The 25,862-nt window shown below is 44.7% G+C and overlaps 1 protein-coding gene across 1 annotated transcript in view; it reads right to left on the bottom strand.

Moving 5' to 3' along the window:
- The window catches only part of LOC126213103 (guanine nucleotide-binding protein subunit beta-2), a 278,038-nt gene that overhangs the window by 133,466 nt on the left and 118,710 nt on the right, over window positions 1–25,862 (bottom strand). The gene's annotated exons all lie outside the window — the stretch shown is intronic.

The raw sequence follows: 25,862 nt of genomic DNA on the forward strand, positions 1-25,862 counted from the left end.
AGCGACTGCTCACTAGCCACACATCACGCCGGTGAGTGCCAAACAACGCCTCGACTGGTGTAAGGAGCGTAAACATTGGACGATTGAACAGTGGGAAGTCGTTGTGCGGAGTGACGAATGACGGTACTCAACGGGTGACCAGATAGCAGGGTGTGGGTATGGTGAGTGCCCGGTGAACGTCATCTGTTAGCGAGTGTAGTGCCAACAGTAAAATTCGGAGGCGGTGGTATTATGGTGTGGTCGTGTTTTTCATGGAGGGTGCCTGCACCCCTTGTTATTTTGCATGGCAACATCACAGCACAGGCCTACACTGATGTTTAAGCACCTTCTTGCTTCCCTCTGTTGAAGAGCAATTCGGGTATGTCGACTCCACCTTTCAACAAGAACGAGCATCTGTTCGTAATGCACGGCCTGTGGCGGAGTGGTTACACGACAATAACATCCCTGTAGTGGACTGGCCTGCACAGAGTCCTGACCTGATTCCTACAGAACTCCTTTGGGATGTTTTGGAACGCCGACTTCGTGCCAGGCCTCACCGACCGACATCGATACCTCTCCTCAGTGCAGCACTTTGTGAAGAATGGGCTGCCATTCCCCAATAAACCTTCCAACACCTGATTGAACGGATGCCTGCGAGAGTGGAAGCTGTCATCAAGGTTAACGGTGGGCCAGCACCATGCTGGATTCCAGGGTTACCGATGGAGGGTGCCACGAAATTTTAAGTCTTTCCAGCTAGGTGTCAGGATACTTTTCATCACATATTGTAAGTCGACACACAGCTCGACTTGGTGTAAGCGACAGTATCACGGCGCTATCACGGTATCAGCAGGTGTAGACAGTAGGTAAGGCTCCACCTGGCGCATGTCTACAGTCTCCACCAAGAAGGTCCAAATTATGCACCTACGTGAGTACCCTGAATTGCACACTCAGCTGCCTGGCAGACAGATCACAGAACTAGCTAGCGTTTATCGCTAATCTCTCACCCAGCACAAAGTCCCAAGCACATGGGAAAAAAAGCACAGGTGACTTATGTACATAAGAAGAGTAAGAAAAAGGACCATTAAAATTACAGACCGGAAGGCGTTCGATACGGTTCCTCACAGTCGTTTAATGAACAAAGTAAGAACATATGGACTATCAGACCAATTGTGTGATTGGATTGAAGAGTGCCTAGATAACAGAACGCAGCATGTCATTCTCAACGGAGAGAAGTCTTCCGAAGTAAGAGTGATTTCAGGTGTGCCGCAGGGGAGTGTTCGTAGGACCGTTGCTGTTCACAATATACATAAATGACGTTGTGAATAACATCGGAAGATGACTGAGGCTTTTTGCGGATGATGCTGTGGTATATCGAGAGGTTGTAACGATGGAAAATTGTACTGAAATGCAGGAGGATCTGCAGCGAATTGACGCATGGTGCAGGGAATGGCAATTGAATCTCAATGTAGACAAATGTAATGCGCTGCGAATACACAGAAAGAAAGATCCCTTATCATTTAGCTACAATATAGCAGGTCAGCAACTGGAAGCAGTTAATTCCATAAATTATCTGGGAGTACGCATTAGGAGTGATTTAAGATGGAATGATCGTATAAAGTTGATCGTCGGTAAAGCAGATGCCAGACTGAGATTCATTGGAAGAATCCTAAGGAAATGCAATCCGAAAACAAGGGAAGTAGGTTACAGTACGCTTGTTCGCCCACTGCTTGAATACTGCTCAGAAGTGTGGGATCCCTACCAGATAGGGTTGATAGAAGAGACAGAGAAGATCCAACGGAGAGCAGCGCGCTTCGTTACAGGATCATTTAGTAATCGCGGAAGCGTTACGGAGATGATGGATAAACTCCAGTGGAAGACTCTACAGGAGAGACGCTCAGTAGCTCGGTAAGGGCATTTGTTGAAGCATTGGAAGAATCCTAAGGAAATGCAATCCGAAAACAAGGGAAGTAGGTTACAGTACGCTTGTTCGCCCACTGCTTGAATACTGCTCAGAAGTGTGGGATCCCTACCAGATAGGGTTGATAGAAGAGACAGAGAAGATCCAACGGAGAGCAGCGCGCTTCGTTACAGGATCATTTAGTAATCGCGGAAGCGTTACGGAGATGATGGATAAACTCCAGTGGAAGACTCTACAGGAGAGACGCTCAGTAGCTCGGTAAGGGCATTTGTTGAAGTTTCGAGAACATACCTTCACCGAGGAGTCAAGCTGTATATTGCTCCCTCCTACGTATATCTCGCGAAGAGACCGTGAGGAAAAAATCAGAGAGATTAGAGCCCACACACAGGCATACCGACAATCCTTCTTTCCACGAACAATACGAGACTGGAATAGAAGGGAGAACCGATAGAGGTACTCACAAGGGAACCTCCCCAACGCACCCCCCTCAGATTTAATTATAAGATGGCACAGTGGATAGCCCTTGAAAAACTGAACACAGATCAATCGAGAAAACAGGAAGAAGGCATTTCTTTAACAGGAGATTGGAAAACCGATGGATCGGTCGTGGTGGAGATCATGATCAGCAATTCGTGTCATGGTCTCCACGCTCTCCCGACTTAACCCCATGCGATTTATTTCTGTGGGGTTATGTGAAAGATTCAGTGTTTAAACCTCCTCTACCAAGAAACGTGCCAGAACTGCGAGCTCGCATCAACGATGCTTTCGAACTCATTGATGGGGACATGCTGCGCCGAGTGTGGCAGGAACTTGATTATCGGCTTGATGCCTGCCGAATCACTAAAGGGACACATATCGAACATTTGTGAATGCCTAAATAACGTTTTGAGTTTTTGTATGTGTGTGCAAAGCACTGTGAAAATATCTCAAATAATAAAGTTATTGTAGAGCTGTGAAATCGCTTCAATCATTTGTAATAACCCTGTATAACAATTTTCGCACTGTTTGTCTGCCGTTGCACTCTCGAACAGCGCACGAGAAAAACAAACACTTGAATATTCCCGTGCGAGCCGTGATTTGTCTTATTTTATAGCAATGATGATTTCTCCCTAAAAACGTGTTTGTGCACCGTTGAAGATCGAGATTTCGCGAAAAAATCGCCGCAACGACAAACGCCTTTCGTTTTAATGATTGTCACCCCAACTCGCGTATCACATGCGTGACACTGCCTCCCCTATTTCGCGATAATTCAAAAGGAGCTGTGAACTTTCTCGCTGTCCTCCGTGAATCCTATGCGGTAAGGATCCCATGCAGCACAGCAGTAGTATGGCGGAGGACGGACAAGCGTAGTGTGGGCAGTCTCTTTAGTAGACCTGTTGCAGCTACTTAGTGTTCATCTTCATCTACATCTACATGTGCATTTATACTCCGCAAGCCACCCAACGGTTGTGCCGGAGAGCACTTTACGTGCCACTGTCGTTACCTCCCTTTCCTGTTCCAGTCGCGTACGGTTCGAGGGAAGAAAGACTGCCCGAAAGCCTCCGTGCGCGCTCGAATCTCTCTAATTTTACATTCGTGATCTCCTCGGGAGGTATAAGCAGGGGGAAGCAATATATTCGATACCTCATCCATAAAAGCACCCTCTCGAAACCTGGACAGCAAGCTACACCGCGATGCAGAGCGCCTCTCTTGCAGAGTCTGCCACTCCAGTTTGCTAAACATCTCCGTAACGCTATCACGCTTACCAAATAGCCCTGTGACGAAACGCGCCGACGAAACGGAGTTTTTGGTTCGACTTCCTTGCTACATTATGTATGTGATTGTTCCAGTTTAAATTGTATGTAATTATAATGCCTAGGTACTTACAAGCAAACCTACCCAAGGGATACCTTCGATTTTCATCGGCTTTGAATGTGTTGTAGTGTGGAACAAAATAAGAGACACATAGTTTTTTTTATATATTCCCATTTGGCGGTTAAGGGTGTGAAACGCATCATTGAAAAAAAAAATGAGTTTAATATTTCTGAATGAATAGCGTTGAAAAGGTAACAGATAAAATAACAAAAAAAAAATTTTTTAAATTCTAATAAGGTTCTATGGTTTTTAATGTACATTAAAACTGTACGCCCAGATTTGTCTAAAAAGTCATATTTTCGAAATCCCCTCTCCTTCCCGCTCCTCCCCCCCCCCTCCTCTACCCCACTGTTTAATTTTTCATTTAGACATTTGACGAACAGTAATATGTATTGGACTGTCAATACTAAATTGTCATATGTCATGAAGTGGTATTCCAAAGACACACCTGTCAGAAATAAGCTAGAAATATCTCCATCTAATCTACATCTGCATCTGTACTCTGCAAACCACTGTGAGGGCCATGGCAAAGGGTGTATCCCATCGTACCAGTTCTTAGGGTTTCTGCTCGTTCCATTCACATACGGAGAGCGACAAGAATGATTGTATGCCTCTGTGGGTCCAGGAATTATTTTAATCTTAACCTCACGATCCCTGTGCGAGCGATACGTAGAGGGTTGTAGTATATTGCTAGAGCAATTATTTAAAGCCGTTTCTTGTTCAAAAATCTTCAAATGTGTGTGAAATCTTATGGGACTTAACTGCTAAGGTCATCAGTCCATAAGCTTACAAACTATTTAAGCTAAATTATCCTAAGGACAAACACACACACCCGTGCCCGAGGGAGGACTCGAACCTCCGCCGGGACCAGCCACACAGTTCACGACTGCAGCGCCTTAGACCGCTCGGCTAATCCCGCGCGGCCCGGTTCTTGAGGACCGGGACCAACGACGAGTGAATAGAATCGTTCAACGTGTCAGAAGTGAAACCCTTCGTCAAATTGCTGCAGATTTCAGTGCTGGACCATCGACAAGCGTCAGCGTACGAACCATACAACGAAACATCAACGATATTGGCTTTCAGAGGCGAAGGCCGACTCATGTACCCTTGATGACTGCACGAGACAATGCATTACGCCTCAGCTACGCCCGTCAACGCCATCACTGGACTGTTGATGACTGGAAACATGTTGTCTGGTCGGACGAATCTCGTTTCAAATTGTATCGAGCGGATGGACGTGTACAGGCATGGAGACAACCTCATGAATCCATGGACGCAGCATGTCAGCAGGGGACTGTTCAATCTGGTGGAGGCTCTGTAACGGAGTGGGGAGTGTGCAGTTGGAGCGATATGGGACCCTGATACGTATATATACGACTCTGACACGTGACACGTACGTAAGCACCCTGTCTGATCACCTGCATCCATTCGCGTCCATTGTGCATTCGGACGGACTTGCGGAATTCCAACAGGACAATGCGACATCCCACACATTCAGAATTGCTACAGAGTGGCTCCAGGAACAGTTCCGCTGGTCACCAATCTCGCCAGACATGACTATTATTGAGCATATCTGGGGTTCAGCAGAGCTTTCCACCCCGTCGTACTCTTACGGATTTATGTACAGTTCTGCAGAATTCATGACGTCAATTCAGCCCAGCACTACTTCAGACATTAGTCGAGTCCATGCCACGTCGTGTTGCAGGACTTCTGCGTGTTCTCAGTGGCTCTACACCAGGGCTTAACAACTGGCCGGTTTTGAGCGCGAGTACTCGCGTCTGCTCAGGGACGTGCTCGCGAGCAGCTGCAAGGTCGCGGAGTAGGGAGGGAGGGGAAATGCGCGCGCACGTTTGAATAGGGCCGCAGCGTGCCTATTGAATTCGCGCCGACTGTGTAACGTTTAAAGTACTACGGTCAGCTCTAACAGTCACTTCGCTGGTTAAGAATCATGTGAAGTCGCCGTTGTGTAACCCCAACCCTGCTTTCGCAGTTCAACCCCCATTGGGAGGAATTGTATCTGTTTACAGAAAAAGATGGTGTTGCAAAATGTTTAGTATGTCACAAAACGCTGAATTCTTTTACGAAATTTAATTTGCAGCGACATTATATGTCGTACCACGTGAAAGACTACGGACGTGGAAAATGTGATTGACCAGACCGTGCACAGGAAGTTATTAAACATAAAAGGAAGCTATCCGAAGAAGATCTGGACGACGAAGAAAAATCAACTGAGGCAGCTCTCAGAGTGGATTACAAAATTACTTTGCTTTTAGCAAAATCCCTGCGCCCCTTAACTGATGGCTATTTAATAAAAGAATGTTTTGTAGTTGCAGCGGAACATTTGTGTCCATCTCAAGTTGAACATTTTCCGATTGTGCCATAATCTAACATGACCATTATGCGTCGCATACAGGACATGGCAGACGACGTCCAGAGCCAGCTTGCAAATATCTGTAAAGATTTTATGGCGTATTCTCTAGCTGTGGACAAAAGTGTTGATATCACTGGAACAGCGCAGCTTGCCATATTTATTAGAGGTGTTGATAGAGACCTTCAGGTGAGGGAGGAGCTCCTCGATGTAGTAGCCACGAAGAACACTACAACCGGAGGTGATATTTTAAGTAGTGTTTAAGAAAGTGTTGAAAATATAGGATTGTCGTGGAATTCTTTAGTTTTACTGTCTACAGATGGTAGAGGCATACACTAAGCTAATAAAATTATGTGGCACGTCTACGTTCTCCTTTATTTGTTTCATTTGTCGCAGTAATAATTCGTGAGTGATATCCCTGCAGGTGGCCGCGGATTTACATCGACTGGCGGCAGCTGTTGTGTACCCCACGTGACTCTCCCCACTCTCCGCTCTGGTCCGGTAGTGGGGGTAGCGTGCTCGCGCTGCTCCGTGCTCGCGCCTTGCTGCTCACAGGTTGCTCCGCGAGCAAGCATGTTGTGAAGCCCTGCTCTACACGATATTAGGCAGGTGTACCGGTTTCCGACTCTTCAGTGTGTACGCTGGTTAACGCTGCCACGGTTTGTGAAATCGCAAAATTAGTACCTCGGCAAAGAACGTGGGGGTCGTCTGTATATTTATTGATGCACCCACCCACAAAACACTACCCGCTTATGGAAACCGGCGCCATCAAGTTCTTGATGCAGTTACACGTGTTATGGATGGGACATACAACAGTACTACCTACGGACATACCGGAATCGTAGTCCAATTGCCGGGCGCTTGTCCGTGGGTTGTGGTGCACTGCCGCTAGTGCAGCTACTTCATTGGCTTCTCCTGTAACGTGTTTGTTTCGTTTCCTTTTGCCGATTTGAGCGCTGCCAGCAGACATAAAGGCGTTCAGAGGTGATCGAACTTTCTCTGGAAGACGCTCGCAATACAAGGCAACAGCAACCTCATCATCATCTCCTCCATTCTCCGTAAATCGGGATAATTTAAATTTTTTCCTCTGTCGTTGCAACATTTATCGTTCGCTTCCACTTCTCCAGGTAGGTGAGAAGGCAATAACCTCTGCGCAGTTGTCGTAATGTTTAGATCCGCTATCTATTCTACGTCTGCACATGTGAGATCTGGTCGCAGTGTACTGCCTGTCGTGGTACGCTGTAGTGCGCTATGGCGGTGCATCGACTACCCCCCCTGTTCTATATGTCAGAGAAACACAACGTTGCGAATGGGGGCTTCCAATTAAAAGTTATCAAATATTGGCCTGTGCCACCCACACAGCACGGAGCTGGCGTCCCACGTACCAATGGATAGCCAAGGGCCATTGAGTCACATATCATACGAGGGCAGTTCAATAAGTAATGCAACACATTTTTTTTCTGAAACAGGGGTTGTTTTATTCAGCATTGAAATACACCAGGTTATTCCCCAATATTTTAGCTACACAACACTATTTTTCAACGTAATCTCCATTCAATGCTGCGGCCTTATGCCACCTTGAAATGAGGGCCTGTATGCCTGCACGGTACCATTCCACTGGTCGATGTCAGAGCCAACGTCGTACTGCATCAATAACTTCTTCATCATCCACGTAGTGCCTCCCACGGATTGCGTCCTTCATTGGGCCAAACATATGGAAATCCGACGGTGCAAGATCGGGGCTGTAGGGTGCATGAGCAAGAACAGTCCACTGAAGTTTTGTGACCTCCTCTCGGGTGTGAAGACTTGTGTGAGGTCTTGCGTTGTCATGAAGAAGGAGAAGTTCGTCAGATTTTTGTGCCTATGAACACGCTGAAGTCGTTTCTTCAATTTCTGAAGAGAAGCACAATACACTTCAGAGTTGATCGTTTGACCGTGGGGAAGGACATCGAACAGAATAACCCCTTCAGCGTCCCAGAAGACTGTAACCGTGACTTTACTGGCTGAGGGTATGGCTTTAAACTTTTTCTTGGTAGAGGAGTGGGTGTGGCGCCACTCCATTGATTGCCGTTTTGTTTCAGGTTCGAAGTGATGAACCCATGTTTCATCGCCTGTAACAATCTTTGACAAGAAATTGTCACCCTCAGCCACATGACGAGCAAGCAATTCCGCACAGATGGTTCTCCTTTGCTCTTTATGGTGTTCGGTTAGACAACGAGGGACCCAGCGGGAACAAACCTTTGAATATCCCAACTGGTGAACAATTGTGACAGCACTACCAACAGAGATGTCAAGCTGAGCACTGAGTTGTTTGATGGTGATCCGTCGATCATCTCGAACGAGTGTGTTCGCACGCTCCGCCATTGCAGGAGTCACAGCTGTGCACGGCCGGCCCGCACACTGGAAATCAGACAGTCTCACTTGACCTTGCGGCGATGATGGCACACGCTTTGCCCAACGACTCACCGTGCTTTTGTCCACTGCCAGATCACCGTAGACATTCTGCAAGCGCCTATGAATATCTGAGATGCCCTGGTTTTCCGCCCGTTGTTTGCAACGCACATCCGTTACAGACGCCATTTTAACAGCTCCGTACAGCGCTGCCACCTGTCGGAAGTCAATGAAACTATACGAGACGAAGCGGGAATGTTTGAAAATATTCCACAAGAAATTTCCGGTTTTTTCAATCAAAATTGGCCGAGAAAAAAAATGTGTTGCATTACTTATTGAACTGCCCTCGTAAATAACGATTGTGTGCCCATTTCTACTCCTCCGATTGCAGCGCCATCTGTGCCGAAACGAAGAAAACTCTTCAGAAAAAACGTATGCAGATTTTGCCGAAGAATCGTATTCTTCAATAAAAAACGTGGGCTCCGTTTAAAGATTTAAAAATTCCCACTCACACGTGGGGGGTGTCGTTGGATGCCTGTCTTCTAGACAAACAAATTGGAATTATAGCTTGTTTTGATCCGATATGTAGTTTTAGAGATATTTCAACTTCTTCTCTTAACTTGAACACCATGCTTAATTACGATGTTGACTTGCATTTAAAAAATAATGTTCTAAAAATTCAGTCCCCTATTCACACAGAGTTTTCTTCCACTATATTCTTCAAACTTTTTAAATATGCGTAGTACAAGAGTGGTTACACTGAACAGTAAGCACCTAAATGTGAGACACCTTTCCACTTTTTGCTTTGAAAAACTGTAATTGTTTTTCTGACTCCTGTCACGAAATTGCTACTGTCCGATGTGCTTGGTGTGCTAAATCGCAGTCCATTCAGCATTGGTTTTTCTTTTTCCTTTTTTTTTTTACTCAAACAGTTCTCCGTTTCCTCGTTATTGTACAGATTTACAATATTGTTGGATCAACAATGTGCATACAGTTTCAAATATCACACAATTCAATCTTAAAAGTTTACAAAGAAAAGGAAAACAAACCCAAAATAAAAAGAACACATAAATACAACACAAGATTATTCCAAAAAATCAAAAGAAAAAGTAAACCAAACTATATCTGAAGAATATACATATAGAATATATTTATCTGGGAAAGACTTGTTAAACAACGGAACATGACAACTGGCACTGAAGCGGACACATATTGGGCGCACGTACAGCGATATAGAGATATTTCTAGATTTCTTCTGACAAATGATTCTTTGGAAAACCACATCACCCACCACATTTGATTGAATATGGTATTAACGATGCTAATCGTTTTGCTATTAGCCACATATCGAAATGAAAAACAAAGCATTGGGGGGGGGGGGGGCGGAGATCTCGAAAAAAATGACTTTTTCGACGAATCTCGGTGCACCGTTGTAACCGACATTAAAAACCATAGAACTTTTATTTGAAGTTTTTATTTATACACTAAGAGCCAAAGAGAATGGTACACCTGCCTAATATTGTGGTTCTAGGCGCTACAGTCTGGAACCGCGAGACCGCTACGGTCGCAGGTTCGAATCCTGCTTCGGGCGTTGATGTGTGTGACGACCTTCGGTTGGTTAAGTTTAAGTAGGCCTACGTTCTAGGGGACTGATGACCAGCAGTTAAGTACCATAGTGCTCAGAGCCGTTTGAACCATTTGAACCTAATATTGTGCAGGGTCCCCACGAGCGTGATGACTTGACAAAACACGACGTGGCATGGACTCGAATAATGTCTGAAGTAGTGCTGGAGGGAACTGACACCATGAATCTTACAGGGTTGCCCATAAATCCGTAAGACTATGAAGGGGTGGAGATCTCTTCTGAACAGCACGTGACAAGGCATCGCAGGTACGCTCAATAATCCAGAATGAGATGTTCACTCTGCAGCGGAGTGTGCACTGATATGAAACTTCCTGGCAGATTAAAACTGTGTGCCCGACCGAGACTCGAACTCGGGACCTTTGCCTTTCGCGGGCAAGTGCTCTACCATCTGAGCTACCGAAGCACGACTCACGCCCGGTACTCACAGCTTTACTTCTGCCAGTATCTCGTCTCCTACCTTCCAAACTTTACAGAAGCTCTTCTGCGAAGAGCTTCTGTAAAGTTTGGAAGGTAGGAGACGAGATACTGGCAGAAGTAAAGCTGTGAGTACCGGGCGTGAGTCGTGCTTCGGTAGCTCAGATGGTAGAGCACTTGCCCGCGAAAGGCAAAGGTCCCGAGTTCGAGTCTCGTTCGGGCACACAGTTTTAATCTGCCAGGAAGCTTCACGCTCAATAATGTTCATATCTGTGGGGTTTGGTGGCCAGCGGAAGTATTTAAACTGAGAAGAGCGTTCCTGGAGTCACTCTGTAGGAAATCTGAACGTGTGGGATGTCACATTGTCCTGCTGGAACCACAGGCACATAGACACAGGCAACAGAGCATGCACAATGTCGGCACTAGTACAGTGTATATCCACCTTTCGCAGCAATGCAGGCTGCTATTCTCCCATGGAGACGATCGTAGAGATGCTGGATGTAGTCCTGTGGAACGGCTTGCCATGCCATTTCCAACTGGCGCCTCAGTTGGACCAGCGTTCGTGCTGGACGTGCAGACCGCGTGAGACGACGCTTCATCCAGTCCCAAACATGCTCAATGGGGGACAGATCCGGAGATCTTGCTGGCCAGGGTAGTTGACTTACACCTTCTAGAGCACGTTGGGTGGCACGGGATACATGCGGACGTGCATTGTCCTGTTGGAACAGCAAGTTCCCTTGCCGGTCTAGGAATGGTAGAACGATGGGTTCGATGACGGTTTGGATGTACCGTGCACTATTCAGTGTCCCCTCGACGATCACCAGTGGTGTACGGCCAGTGTAGGAGATCGCTCCCCACACCATGATGCCGGGTGTTGGCCCTGTGTGCCTCGGTCGTATGCAGTCCTGATTGTGGCGCTCACCTGCACGGCGCCAAACACGCATACGACCATCATTGGCACCGAGGCAGAAGCGACTCTCATCGCTGAAGACGACACGTCTCCATTCGTCCCTCCATTCACGCCTGTCGCGACACCACTGGAGGCGGGCTGCACGATGTTGGGGCGTGAGCGGAAGACGGCCTAACGGTGTGCGGGACCGTAGCCCAGCTTCATGGAGACGGTTGCGAATGGTCCTCGCCGATACCCCAGGAGCAACAGTGTCCCTAATTTGCTGGGGAGTGGCGGTGCGGTCCCCTACGGCACTGCGTAGGATCCTACGGTCTTGGCGTGCATCCGTGCGTCGCTGCGGTCCGGTCCCAGGTCGACGGGCACGTGCACCTTCCGCCGACCACTGGCGACAACATCGATGTACTGTGGAGACCTCACGCCCCACGTGTTGAGCAATTCGGCGGTACGTCCACCCGGCCTCCCGCGTGCCCACTATACGCCCTCGCTCAAAGTCCGTCAACTGGACATACGGTTCACGTCCACGCTGTCGCGGCATGCTACCAGTGTTAAAGACTGCGATGGAGCTCCGTATGCCACGGCAAACTGGCTGACACTGACGGCGGCGGTGCACAAATGCTGCGCAGCTAGCGCCATTCGACGGCCAACACCGCGGTTCCTGGTGTGTCCGCTGTGCCGTGCGTGTGATCACTGCTTGTACAGCCCTCTCGCAGTGTCCGGAGCAAGTATGGTGGGTCTGACACACCGGTGTCAATGTGTTCTTTTTTCCATTTCCAGGAGTGTAATTTGAAACGAGAGTTGTCTGACCAGGCAACATGTTTCCAGTGATCAACAGTCCAATGTCAGAGTTGACAGGCCCTGGCAAGGCGTAAAGCTTTGTGTCGTGCAGTCATCAAGGGTGCACGAGTGGGTCTTCGGTTCCGAAAGCCCACATCGATTATGTTTCGTTGAATGGTTCGCACGTTGACGCTTGCTGATGGTCCAGCACCGAAATCTCCAGCAGCTTGTGCAACAGGTTGCACTTCTGCCACGTTAATCGCGCCCTTCAGTTGTCATTGGTCCTGTTCTTGTAGGATCTTTTCCTGGCCACAGTGATGTCGGAGATTTGGTGTTTTACCAGATTCCTGATATTCACGGTTCACTCGTGCAATGGTTGCATAGGAAAATTGCCAGTTCGTCGCTATCTCGGAGATGCAGTGTCCCATAGCTCTTGCACCGACTGTAACACCACGTTCAAACTCACTTAAATCTTGATAACCTGCCTTTGTAAGTGATCTAACAACTGCGCCAGACACTTGTTGTTTTACATAGGCGTTTCCGACCGCAGCGCCGTATTCTGCCTGTTTACATATCCCTGTATTTGAATACGCGTGCCTATACCAGTTTCTTTGGCGCTTGAATGTGTATGTTATCGCAACAGTGGTATTCGTTCAGAAATACGAAACTCAGGTTTTTTCTCAAGAGGGGGCGTTTCACCCTCTTATTTTGCATATGGGCAAGTATATAAGAATATGTGTCTCCTATTTTGCCCTACACTTTCAGGTATTACAAGCCAATCGGAATCGGAGTGTAACCGCTTGGGGTAGTTTACTTGTTAGAGGAATCGACAACCTTTAAATCTGTATGATTATAGTCTAACCGACATTTAACGTATTCCTTTTGGTACTCATTTGGTTGTGCTGGCACTTTTCTTTATATAGGGTCAATTGGCACTTTTCGCACCATACATATGCCTTATTTAAATCATTTCGCAATTGGTTTTGATCTTCCCATAATTTTACGAGGTGGTAAATGATAGCAGGATCTGCTAACAGTGTAAGAGATTGTCTCCTACGCCGTTAATGTACACTCCTGGAAATTGAATCGATGTACTGTGGAGACCTCACGCCCCACGTGTTGAGCAATTCGGCGGTACGTCCACCCGGCCTCCCGCATGCCCACTATACGCCCTCGCTCAAAGTCCGCCAACTGCACATACGGTTCACGTCCACGCTGTCGCGGCATGCTACCAGTGTTAAAGACTGCGATGGAGCTCCGTATGCCACGGCAAACTGGCTGACACTGACGGCGGCGGTGCACAAATGCTGCGCAGCTAGCGCCATTCGACGGCCAACACCGCGGTTCCTGGTGTGTCCGCTGTGCCGTGCGTGTGATCATTGCTTGTACAGCCCTCTCGCAGTGTCCGGAGCAAGTATGGTGGGTCTGACACACCGGTGTCAATGTGTTCTTTTTTCCATTTCCAGGAGTGTAGATCAGGAACAGCAGAGGGCCTATTACACTTCCATGGTTGTGCTGGTACTTTTCTTTATATAGGGTCAATTGGCACTTTTCGCACCATACATATGCCTTATTTAAATCATTTCGCAATTGGTTTTGATCTTCCCATAATTTTACGAGGTGGTAAATGATAGCAGGATCTGCTAACAGTGTAAGAAATTGTCTCCTACGCCGTTAATGTAGATCAGGAACAGCAGAGGGCCTATTACACTTCCATGGGGAAAACCAGAAATCCCTTCTGTTTCACTCGATCACTCTCCGTGAATTTCTACAAACTGTGACCTCTCTGGCAGAAATTCACGAATCGACTCGCATGTGTGAAATGACACTCCATACGACTTCCAAACTGATTAGAAGTAACTTGTGAGGAATGGCGTCAAAAAAGTCTGGAAATATAAAAATATGGAATCATTTGGTATCCTCTGTCGACAGAAGTCATTACCTTGTGAGAATCAACACGTGGTTGTGTCTGACAAGAATGATATTTTCTGAGTACGTGTTGGCTGGTTGTCAATAAATCGTTTTCTTTAAGGTAGCCCATCTGGTTCGAACACAGCAAGTGTTCCAAAATCCTACTGCATATCGACGTTAGGGATATGGGTCTGTAATTTAGCGGATTACTCTTTTTTTTTCTTGTAGACCGGCACGACTTGCGCAACTTTCCAGTCTTTCGGCACAGATATTTCTAGGAGCTAGCAGTTCTATATGATTGTTAAGTATGGAGCTATTGAACCATCATGTACTGCCTTGGCAGAAAATCCTTAGAAATTTTGGTCTTATGTCAAAGCGGTAGGTGAATCAAAACAAAATGTCCAGACGCTCTGTGACCAAAATGGTACTGAAACAGAGGATGACAGACTAAAGGCCGAAATACTAAATGTCTTTTTCCAAAGCTGTTTCACAGAGGAAGACTGCACTGCAGTTCCTTCTCTAGATTGTCGCACAGATGACAAAATGGTAGATATCGAAATAGACGACAGAGGGATACAGAAACAATTAAAATCTCTCAAAAGAGGAAATGCCGCTGGATCTGATGGGATACCAGTTCGATTTTACACAGAGTACGCGAAGGAACTTGCCCCCCCCCCCCCCTTCTTGCAGCGGTGCACCGTAGGTCTCCAGAAGAGCGTAGCGTTCCAAAGGATTGGAAAAGGGCACAGGTCATCCCCGTTTTCAAGAAGGGACGTCGAACAGATGTGCAGAACTATAGACCTATATCCCTAACGTCGATCAGTTGTAGAATTTTGGAACACGTATTATATTCGAGTATAATGACTTTTCTGGAGACTAGAAATCTACTAGGTAGGAATCAGCATGGGTTTCGAAAAAGACGATCGTGTGAAACCCAGCTCGCGCTATTCGTCCACGAGACTCAGAGGGCCACAGACACGGGTTCCCAGGTAGATGCCGTGTTTCTTGACTTCCGCAAGGCGTTCGATACAGGTCAAAAAAAAAAAATGTTCAAATGTGTGCGAAATCTTCTGGGTCATCAGTCCTTAAGCTTACACACTGCTTAACCTAAATTATCCTAAGGACAAACACACACACCCATGCCCGAGGGAGGACTCGAACCTCCGCCGGGACCAGTCGCACAGTCCATGACTGCAGCGCGTGAGACCGCTCGGCTAATCTCGCGCGGCGATACAGTTCCCCACAATCGTTTAATGTGCCGCAGGAGAGTGTCGTAGGACCGTTGCTATTCACAATATACATAAATGACCTAGTGGATAACATCGGAAGTTCACTGAGGCTTTTTGCGGATGATGCTGTAGTATATCGAGAGGTTGTAACAATGGAAGACTGTATTGAAATGCAGGAGGATCTGCAACGAATTGACGCATGGTGCAGGCAATGGCAACTGAATCTCAATGTAGACAAGTGTAATGTGCTGCGAATACACAGAAAGACAGATCCTTTATCATTTAGCTACAGTATAGCAGGTCAGCAACTGGAAGCAGTTAATTCCATAAACTATCTGGGAGTACGCATTAGGAGTGATTTAAAATGGAATGATCGTATAAAGTCGATCGTCGGTAAAGCAGATGCCAGACTGAGATTCATTGGAAGAATCCTAAGGAAATGCAATCCGAAAACGAAGGAAGTAGGTTACAGTACTCTTGTTCGCCCACTGCTTCAATACTGCTCACCAATGTGGGATCCGTACCAGATAGGGTTGATAGAAGAGATAGAGAAGATCCAATGGAGAGCAGTGTGCTTCGTTACAGGATCATTTAGTAATCGCGAAAGCGTTACGGAGATGGTAGATCAGTGGAAGATTTTGCAGGAGAGATGCTCAGTAGCTCGGTAAGGGCTTTTGTCGAAGTTTCGGGAACATACCTTCACCGAGGAGTCAAGCGGTATATTGCTCCCTCCTACGTATATCTCGCGAAGAGACCACGAGGATAAAATCAGAGAGATTAGAGCCCACACACAGGCATACCGACAATCCTTCTTTCCACGAACAATACGAGACTGGAATAGAAGGGAGAACCGATAGAGGTACTCAGGGTACCCTCCGCCACACACCGTCAGGTGGCTTGCGGAGTATGGATGTAGATGTAGATCTACATCATACTCTTAGAAGAAAGTAATTGGTATACAGTCTGGACCGGAAGACTTGTTTTTATTAAGTGACTTCGAGGATATCTACTTGTAAAGGTACTCATGTTGGCGGCTGTTCTTGCTTCGAACTCTGAAATTTCGTCTTCTTTTGTGAAGGAATTTCGTAAAATCTTATTTAGTAATTCAGCTTAGGTAATGGTAGACATCGCTTACCAGATGCAAGGCTAGACGAAAGTTAAAGACAAATCAGCATAAATTATTGCCACGTCCTTCTTCACAGTCCAGCCAAGTATTTGTAATGTTACTATTAATAAGTGTTTGTAAATTATTGCTAACTGTGTTCCCATCTTTTCGCCGGAGTGTTGTCTAACCCTATTTGGCTCTGTGCTGTGACAGTATAATTGCTGTGTGCAAGCAAGGCATCTCAATAACAGCATCCATTTTCGGTGCTAGGAGGGTCCCTTCCTGCCAAAGGTTTATGTCTGACATCGAGAGCATTTGATGAATACAACAGCTACGTTGTAAAGGATGTCCAGGCCTTGGCTATTGATGGCCACAACGTGGAAACAGCGCGTGCTTGCACTTGGATGGAATACACTGAGCCGCGCGGGACTAGCCGAGCGGTCTTAGGCGCTGCAGTCTGGGACTGTGCGACTGGTCCCGGCGGAGGTTCGAGTCCTCCCTCGGGCATGGGCGTGTGTGTGTTTGTCCTTAGGATAATTTAGGTTAAGCAGTGTGTAAGCTTAGGGACTGATGACGTTAGCAGTTAAGTCCCATAAGATTTCACACACATTTGAACATTTTTGTTAATACACTGAAACGACGAAAGTCATGCGATAGCGATATGCACAAATACTGATGGCGGTACTATAGCTTACGCAGGGTGTATAAGGAAATTGCACTGGCAGAGCTGTGATTTGTAGTCGGGTGACTCGTGTGAAAAGGTGTCCAACACGATTGTGCCCACACGACGGCAATCAACAGATTTTGACTGTGGAATGGTAACTGCAGCTAGACGCATGAGACGTTCCATTTCGGAAATGGTTAGGGAATTCTACAGGGTGATTCAAAAAGAATACCACAACTTTAGGAACTTAAAACTCTGCAACGACAAAAGGCAGAGCTAAGCACTATCTGTCGGCGAATTAAGGGAGCTATAAAGTTTCATTTAGTTGTACATTTGTTCGCTCGAGGCGCTGTTGACTAGGCGTCAGCGTCAGTTGATGCTAAGATGGCGACCGCTCAACAGAAAGCTTTTTGTGTTATTGAGTACGGCAGAAGTGAATCGACGACAGTTGTTCTGCGTGCATTTCGAACGAAGTATGGTGTTAAAACCTCCTGATAGGTGGTGTATTAAACGTTGGTATAAACAGTTTACAGAGAATGGGTGTTTGTGCAAAGGGAAAAGTTCTGGACGGCCGAGAACGAGTGATGAAAATGTAGCACGCATCCAGCAAGCATTTGTTCGCAGCCCAGGGAAATCGACTCGCAGAGCTAGCAGAGAGCTGCAAATTCCACAGTCAACTGTATGGAGAGTCCTACGAAAAAGGTTAGTTATGAAACCTGAACGTCAACTACCCGAGGCGATGGATCGGCCGCCAGGCAGCCCGTGACAGAGCACTTCATCACTGGCCTCCAAGAAGCCCTGATCTTACCCCCTGCGATTTTTTCTTATGGGGGTATGTTAAGGATATGGTGTTTCGGCCACCTCTCCAGGCCACCATTGATGATTTGAAACGAGAAATAACAGCAGCTACCCAAACTGTTACGCCTGATATGCTACAGAGAGTGTGGAACGAGTTGGAGTATCGGGTTGATATTGCTCGAGTGTCTGGAGGGGGCCATATTGAACATCTCTGAACTTGTTTTTGAGTGAAAAAAACCTTTTTAAATACTCTTTGTAATGATGTAAACAGAAGGTTATATTATGTTTCTTTCATTAAATACACATTTTTAAATGTTGTGGTATTCTTTTTGAATCACCCTGTATATTTCGAGATCTACAATGCCAAGAGTGTGAAGAGAATTCCAAATTGCAGGCCTTTCATCTCACAACAGAAAATGCAGTGTCCGATGGCCTTCACTTAACGACCGAGAGCAGCATCATTTGTGTAGAGCTGTCAGTGCTAACAGACAAGCAACACTGTGTGAAATAACTGCAGAAATCAATGTGGGATTTGCGACAGCATCTGTTAGGACAGGCTGGCGGAATTGGGCGTTAATGGCTGTGGCAGCAGACGACCGACGTAAGTAGCTTGGCTAACAGCACGCCGTCACCTGTAGTGATTCTGACCATATCGTTTCGACTCTGGACCAGGGGTCTCCAAACTACGGCCCGCGTTAGCTGGCCGGACGTCCCCGGTATCCGGCCCGCCAAACATTTGAGGTGGTACCTACACTGCCAACAGTTGAGTTTCAAGGACTCTCTCTTTAAAAATTCTACATTCACTGTCAACCTTTCGTTTCTTTTCCATATCTGTACAGAACTTCACAAAAGATTGTAACCTGAAAATAAAATTGTGCTGTTTAATACTAATAAAACTAGGGAGTAGTCTGCCTAAGGTACTTTAATTACTAAATTAAATACTCACAATTACGCCGTAGTTGCACTAAAAAATACAGTGAAAAAATACTCAGTCGTGCTATACGTATTTCGATTTTCAGATTTTCCTTGTCTCTTCGAATTCAAACTTTGAATTGTCCCACACTTCGTCGTCTCATCTACTAGTACAGTGCATAAAACACTAAAAAACTCGTGAGACACTCGCAACATAGACACAATCTCGCAACAGAACTATCAAATATATGCTCTGGCTCTGCTACTCGCTACAAGACTACACAACTAAACTTATTGTTGCGCCGCTTGAAACAACAATGCGTTGACATACTCTACCTCTGTTACGTCTTGCAGTAATAATGTTGCTAACAATGATTTTGAGATTTCGTTAACTTTGCAGGACGCTTTCGTGAAGAATGTGTAGTGACATACTTTTTTGTCGGTGAAATTCGCCAGAATAAAATACGCCAGAATTTCGGTCAGGTACGTCCACCAATCAAAATTATGTAATTAAATAAAAATCGTAGTTCGTTTCAGTGCTAGCTATTCCCACAACCTTAGATTTTTGCGATTTCATCTTTCCTTGAGCCTTACATTACGGTGGTCACGCAGTGCTAGGGTGCTTTAATCCCACTAGGTAGATCTTGGCCCTTACGACTTCGTGGAGGAGTCAATGTGGCCCGCAGACTAAAACGTTTGGAGACCCCTGCTCTAGACGACTAAAAAACTTGACCTGGTCTGTTGAGTCCCGATTTCAGTTTAAGGGGACCACACCATAGTTCAGGTCGAAAAAAATCGATTTTCGTTTTTCATCACATTTCGGTAGATTAACGTTTTATTTGCGTACTCTGAAAAGGATTTTGGCGAAGAAAAATTTTTTCGAGCATTTTAAGAGCATTTTCCTACCACATGTGTCTATGTGCCACGCCCACTTTTCTATGACTCACTTTTCTGCACATATTTTAGATCTTTATATCCCCTACGTTGCACATTAGGGATTTTTTTGTACTCCTGAGTGTGTTGGTTGTCCTTGGAATGCAACACGCTTTCAAACACGCGGTTAGTTTTGATCAAGTGTGATTGCGAGTAGTTGTTATAGAAAACTTGCAGGTATATTGTAGGCAGGCAATTAGGAGAAATAAAGAAAATCTGGAGGCAATGAAGAGAGATGTTTGGGCCATATTCTTCCGTAAGTCCTCTACTGATGATACGCCATGTCATGGATTGTGTCCATCAGGAGAAAATTCGTGGTGGAAATACAATAGGGCTCAGGCAACTGGAGAATCTTATTCTCACCAGCGTTCTCTTCCTGCTGCTATTTCTACAGCAAGTAAGCCTATTTTCAGAGACTTGGCTCGTCCTGACCTTCTACGGAAATGTCTGCATGGGCAGAGACAGAACCCAAATGAATGTTTCAACAGCATAATTTCGAACCGCCTTCCTAAAACTGTATTTGTAGGCATGCATACAATGAAACTAGGAGTTCATGATGCTGTTATTACATTCAATTGTGGTAATGTTGGGAAATGTTGGGTACTGAAAAAGCTGGGAATTAATCCTGGTGAAAATATGATCATTGGGCTGCCACACTGCGATAAAATGAGGATAGCCGATGCGGACAGATCTGCATCTAATATGGCCAAGAAGGCAAGAGAAACATCCAGGAAGGAGAAAAAGAAGCTGGAAGACCTGCTAGAGGCCAAAGAAGGGCATCCATATGCAGCAGGACCGTTTTAATTAACTGTAAGTAACAAATTTCAAAAGTTTTTTTCATTAAAGTCAATTTCCCGCAAACTAAAATTTTCAGTACATATGCCCCATTATATCATAGATAAATGAATGGCATTTTCAGAGAGTGTGCATAACATAAAAAGCCAGCTCTAGTACTACAATCATTAATATTCCCCCATTAGAAAGCACATTTTCTGCAGAAAAAAACTTAATATTTTTTGTTAATCAATTTAAAAAAGTATTTTTTAAAACTATAAAATGGATGAAGTAGATTTTAGTACAGTTGACTCTATTAGCATCATGTAACATACAGTAAAAATATCAAGGTCCTGCATGAAATATGTTTTTCAGAAATGGGTCAAACACTTGCCTAAATTAACATGGGCAGGGTGTGGTCCCCTTAAGAACTAATGGTAGGGTTCAAGTGTGGCGCAGACCCCAAGAAATAATGGATCAAGGTTGTGAACAAGGCACTGTGCGAGTTGGAAATGGTATAGGCTGTGTTTACATGGAATGGGCAGGGTCCACTGGTCCAACTGAACCTATAATTGACTGGAAATTGTTATATTCGGCTGCTAAGAGCCCATTTGTAGCGATTCATGGACTTCATGTTTCGAGACAACGATGGAATTTTTATGGACAATAATGTGCCATGTCACTGGGACACAATTATTTGTTAAAATAAAAATTAAAAGGTAAGTCAGCGTTTGCCGTAATATTGATGTTTTATTGATGGCAGAATCGATTTTCGATCACATAGTGATCATCTTCAGTGCTGGAAGTTAACTTTTTTTTTTTACATAGTGATCAGTGAGTAAAAACAAAAAACCATAAATACACCTGAGTATATACCAACTGTTGGGAAGAACATACCTGTGGTGTACAAATTAAACTCAGACACTGGTATCAAGTTATCAATAGCCAAAACTGAGAAGCGATCACAATAACTGAAGCCGCTGTTTACATTCACCTGTACAGCAGACCTCGGTGGGACAGGGTCTTGGAACGCCCTCTATGTGGCGTGTGTCACGTGGAGACTTAACAAATCTTTATTTGCCAAGAGATTACCACAAAATACCAAAGTGCACTTGCAAATCATTAATTGGACATTTCAATTTTGAAATTGTACATTAAAAAACGCATAACAAAAAAAAAAACAGGGGCGAAATGCACATCTTGCCAAAATACGCTGGCGTGTTATTTTCAAACAACTTAAAAAACATGTCAGAATAAACATCAACAGGTGAAGTTATGTGGTGTCAGATTACAGGACTAGAAAAGAAGAAAATATACAAATAACATGACATCAAATATAACAGAATTTGTTATAACACAGTAACCGCCATCTGGCGTAGGGAGTCAGAGATATAAAGTTCTTAATTTACGTAAAATATTACATTGAAACCAAGAAGTCAAATACATAAATGTAATTATACAATGTATGTCACAATATGGCAGGTTAAAATGCCATGAAACTCATTACATGTTATTAAAAAAAAATTTAAAGGGTGCAGAGTAACAATTTCTTATCGTGCTGAAACACACACCTCATTTATCCCGTTGGGACATGTGAACACTTTATATAAATTAAAAAGTCATCGTAATTATGAAAGCAGAAGGTTTCAAAAGCACATTGTGGATGTAGAGATCGTTTAGGGCATTCGTGAGTGAAAACTACTGTTACAAGTTGCAAAGAATAAAGTATATGATGGATAGAGACAAGTGCACGAAATACGCTAGCTTAGTAGATACCTCCACTATCACACCTGTTATTTATAGAAAAATTTTATCATATGATACAAACAGAACTTGGGTATAAGGAAACAGTGTTCTCTTTAAAGTATAAGAGCTTTGTCCCAAATAAATACATGCTATGCGTTTTTTAATGTACAATTTTAAAATTCAAATATTCAATTAATGATTTGCAAGTGCACGTTGGTATTTTGTGGTAATCTCTTGGCAAATAAAGATTTGTTAAGTCTTCATGTGACACACGCCACATAGGGGGCGTTCCAAGTCCCTGTCACACCGAGGTCTGCTGTACAGGTGAATGTAAACAGCGGCTTCAGTTCTTGTGATCGCTTCTCAGTTTTGGTTATTAATAACTTGATACCAGTGTCTGAGTTTAATTTGTACATATCAGGTATGTTCTTTCCAACAGTTGGTTTATACTCAGGTGTATTTATGGTTTTTTTGTTTTTACTCACTGATCGCTATGTAAAAAAAATTTTTTATCTTCCAGCACTGAAGATGATCACAATGTGATAGAAAATCGATTCTGTCATCAATAAAAACATCAATATTATGGCCAACGCTGACTTTCCTTTTAATTTAACATGTATCGTCGTTGTAGACACAGCACTCCATGGAGTCGCCAATCAATACAATTGTCTGTGATTGGGTTGAAGAACATTACACACCATTCGAACGAATCATCTGCCCACACAGATTGCCCAACATGAAACCCATCGAACATTCATGGCATGTAGTCGAGAGGTCAGTTTAGGCACAAAATCTTGCACTGGAAACACTTTCACAATTATGGACGACTGTAGAGGCAGTGTGGCACAATGTTTCTGCAGGGGACTTCCAACACCTTGTTCAGTCCATACCATGTCGAATTGCTGCTCTGAGTAAAAGGAGGACCGACACGATCTTAGGAGGTATCTCCTGACTGTTTTCACCACAATGTAATGTGACAGTGAAGTGGAGATACACATGGCATGCCAAACGAATAGAGAGGTACAAGTCACTGAGTAATAAATAGGAAGTGCTAGGACGCTAAGACGAAATTGCTGCAGGGAAAAATGTGAAGACATCGAAAAAGAAATGATTGTAGGAAGGACAGACTCAGCGTACAGGAAAGTCGAAACAACCTTCGGTGACATTAAAAGCAACAGTGATAACATTAAGAGTGCGACGGGAATTCTAGTATTAAATGCAGAGGAGATCTGATAGGTGGAAAGAATACATTGAAAGCCTCTATGAGGGGGAAGATTTGTCTGATGTGATAGAAGAAGAAACATGACTCGATTTAGAAGAAATATGGGATCCAGTATTAGAATCGGCATTTAAGCGAGCTTTGGAGGACTTGATATCGAATAAGGCAGAAGGGATAGATAACAGTCCATGAGAATTTCTGGAAAATCATTGTGGAAAGTGCCAAAAAAAGACTATACACGTTCGTGTGCAGAATGTATGAGTCTGGCGACATACCATCTGACTTTAGGAAAAACATCATCCACACAATTCCGAAGATGGCAAGAGCTGACAAATGCGAGGATAACGGCACAATCAGCTTAACAGCTCATGAATCCGAATTGCTTACAAGAATAATACACAGAAGAATGGAAAAGAAAGTTGAGGATGTGCTAGATGACGATCAGTTTGGATGAAAGGTAAAGGCACGAGAGACGCAATTCTGACGTTGTGGTTAATAATGGAAGCAAGACACGTTCATAGGATTTGTCGATCTGGAAAAAGCGTTCCACACTGTAAAGTGGTGCAAGAAGTTCGAAATGTTGAGAAAAGTATGGGTAAGCTGCAGGGAGAGACGGGTTATATGCAATATCTTCAAAAGACAAGAGGGAATAATAAGAGTGTACGACGAAGAACGAAGTGCTCGTATTAAGAAGGGTGTAAGGCAAGGATGTAGCCTTTCGCAGTCTAAGGCGCTGCAGTCATGGACTGTGCGGCTGGTCCCGGCGGAGGTTCGAGTCCTCCCTCGGGCATGGGTGTGTGTGTTTGTCCTTAGGATAATTTAGGTTAAGTAGTGTGGAAGCTTGGGGACTGATGACCTTAACAGTTAAGTGCCATAAGATTTCACACACATTTGAACATTTGTAGCCTTTCGCCCCTACTCTTCAATCTCTACACCGAGGAAAAATGAGGGAACTAAAAGCATGGTTCTGGAGCGGAATTAAAATTCAAGGCGAAAGGGTATCAATGATATGACATTGCTATCCTGAGTGAAAGTGAAGAAGAATTAAATGATCTGCCTAATAGAATGAACAGCCCAATGAGTACAGAGTATGGATTGAGAGTAAATCGAAGAAAGATGAAGGTAATGAGAAGTAGTCGAAAAGAGAACAGCGAGCAGTTTAACATGAGGATTGATGTTCACGAAGTAGATGAAGTTAAGGAATTCTACTACCTAGGAAGTAAAATAACCAATAACGGACACAGCAACGACGGACATCAGAAGCACACTAGCAATGGCAAAAAGGGCATTCGTAGCCAAGAGAAGTCTACTAGTATCAAATATCGGCCTTAATTTGAGGCAGAAATTTCTGAGAATGTATGTCTGGATTACAGCATTGTATGGTAGTGAAACATGGACTGTGGGAAAACCGGAACAGAAGAGAATCGAAGCATTTGAGATGTGGTGCTACAGACGAATGTTGAAAATTAGGTGGACTGATAAGGTAAGGAATGAGAAGATTCTGCGCAGAATCGGAGAGGAAAGGAATATGTGGAAAACAGTGATAAGGAGAAGGGACAGGATTATAGGACACGTGTTAAAACATGAGGGGATGACTTCCATGGTACGCGAGAGGGAACTGTAGAGGGCGAGTGATGACTAAAAAAAAAAAAAAAAAAAAAGCCAACGAAAGAGTGTAAGGTGCCTCTTAGGTGAGGAAGACATTTTTACCAGTTTTAATAAATTATTGTCTCTCATTGATGTATTCACGATAGTTAGGAAGTGCTGTAGTCCGTAGCCGGCCACGAGTCGGAGAGCATTTCCCACATTTCCCACGCTGGCTGGCTGGCTAGGTGACGCGCGTAGCGGGGTGGGGCTCGGCGCTGGACCGTAGCAACAGGCGTCAGCCTGGGAAATATACATGACGGGACGTACCGCCATCTTGGCACCAAAGCCACCGCTTTTGTTTAATTATTAAATATCATTCATGTTGTCATTTATGACAACATGAATACTAGGAGGAGCCTCTGGATGTTCAAAACTATTTATCATAATTTTGCCTCATTAAAATTCACACCCGTTCATTAACAAATGCATATCTTAGTAAGTACGAGCTTGATCGGAAATCCACGAACTGTGACGAAACTAGTAAGAGATACGGACTGCGCGCCAAAGTCGGCAGTCGACGTTAAGAGCTCTTCCTGTCTCGTTCGATGGTAGCCGTGCTCTCGGTTACGAGTAGTTTGTGACACGAGTGTTTCATTATTGATCTAATAGGAATAAAAGTAATATTACGGCATTCTGAATGTTAATTTCGAGTAAATAGATATCCCAAAGTT

The sequence above is a fragment of the Schistocerca nitens genome, chromosome 11, assembly GCF_023898315.1.
Source record: "Schistocerca nitens isolate TAMUIC-IGC-003100 chromosome 11, iqSchNite1.1, whole genome shotgun sequence".
NCBI classification, from domain to species: domain Eukaryota; kingdom Metazoa; phylum Arthropoda; class Insecta; order Orthoptera; family Acrididae; genus Schistocerca; species Schistocerca nitens.